Source organism: Egretta garzetta, unplaced genomic scaffold, assembly GCF_000687185.1.
Source record: "Egretta garzetta isolate BGI_Z169 unplaced genomic scaffold, ASM68718v1 scaffold207, whole genome shotgun sequence".
NCBI classification, from domain to species: Eukaryota; Metazoa; Chordata; class Aves; order Pelecaniformes; family Ardeidae; genus Egretta; species Egretta garzetta.
This window is the reverse complement of record NW_009260185.1, coordinates 233,994-235,650: the sequence shown is the minus strand read 5'-3', so window position 1 is coordinate 235,650 and position 1,657 is coordinate 233,994. Positions and strand designations below refer to the sequence as shown.

Below are 1,657 nucleotides of genomic sequence, written 5' to 3'. Positions count from 1 at the left end.
TCCTGCGTGTGTGCCCCCCGCGCGCCCCTGCACGCTCCACGCCCCGTCTCAGCTGCACGCTTGGTGCGTGGCCTTTGCACGCCCTCCGTGCACGCTCCTTCCACGTGCTGCATGCGCACCCTCTGCAAGCACTGCACACGCTCTTTGCACACTCGCTGCATGCTCCGTGCACGCCCTGCGCAAAGGCTGCACGCGTGCTCTCTTTGCACACTCTGCGCGTGCCCGCTTGCAAGCTACACGTATGCTCTTGTCTCGCGCTCTGTGCATGGCCTGCCCGCGTGCTCTCTGCACACTCTCTGCAAACTCCACATGCACGCTCCCTCCGCGAGCTCTGTGCACGCTCAGCACGGGCTCCCTTTGCACACACGTGCTCTCTGCACGCTCCACGTGTAGTCGGGGAGCGCTCCCGGTGCTGGCACACTCTCTCACAAGTGGCATGCACGGTTGTATCTGCACACTCCCTGCACGCTCCCTGCACACTCCATGCACGCTCCCTGCATGCTCCATGCACGCTCCCTGCACACTCCCTGCACACTCCCTGCACACGCCTTGCACGCTTTCTCCACGTTCTCCGTGTGCATGCTTTCCCCACGATCCACGCAGCCCTAGCTGCACGCCCTGCGCGTGCTCTCGCCGTGCTCTGTGCGAGGTCCCTCCCTGCGCCCCCCATGCTCCCTCCCGCACGCCGTGTCCAGGCTCGCTCTGCACACTGCACGCACGCTGTCGCCGCACACCCTCGTGCACATCTTCTTGCACCCTCTGTGCACGCTCCCTCCGCGCGCTCCAGGCATGCTCTGTCCACAAGTCCTCTTGCACGCTCGGTGCATGATCCGTCTGCATGCTCGGCGCGTGCTCTCTCCACACATCCCGTGCACGGTCTCTCTGCACGCTCTCTGCATGGTACCCCTGCACACGCTGCGCACGCTCGCTCTCCATGCTGCACTTGTGCCCTCTTGCTCGCTCTGTGCACGCTGTCCGCATGCTCCCACTGCACCCTCTGTGCATGCTCTCTGCACGTTCTGTACAAGTCCTCTTGCACGCTCTGTGCATGCTGCATGCGTGCCCTCTTGCATGCTCCATAAGTGCTCTGTCTCCACACTGCATGCACACTCCTGCTGCACGCACTCTCTGCATGCTCCATGCACGCTCCGTGCATGCTTTCTCTGTGCCCTGTGTGCACGCTCACTCCCAACGCTTTCTGCACGCTCCGTGGATGCCCTCTTGCACACTCTGTGCACGCTCTCTCTGCACTCTGCACGCACGCTCTCTCTGCACGCTCCATGCATGCCCTCTTGCACGCTCCATAAGTGCTCTCTCTGCACACTCCATGCACCTTCTCTCTGCACGCTCCGTGCATGCCCTCTTGCACGCTCGCTCCCGCACGCTCCCGGCGAGCACGCGTGCTTTCTGCACGCTCCCTGCATGCTCATCCCGGCGAGCAAGCCATTAAAGCGACGCCCCAGGAAGGCGGGGGACGGAAGAGGGGAGCTCCGGGTGGGATCAATAGCAAATTAGTGACTTTACGCCCAGCTGAACGATGCCCGGAGGCGGGAGTGGGGCCGTGAGGGTGTCCCCGCTCGCTCGCCGCCACCGAAGCACGCACATGTCCCCCCCACTCAGGCACTGATCTCCACGGCGTTGGCCTCCTCCTGCTCCC

At 63.9% G+C, this 1,657-nt stretch overlaps 1 protein-coding gene across 1 annotated transcript in view; it reads right to left on the bottom strand.

The window, feature by feature from the left end:
* LOC104129220 (roundabout homolog 4) overlaps positions 1-1,657 on the bottom strand; it is a 13,049-nt gene that overhangs the window by 7,742 nt on the left and 3,650 nt on the right.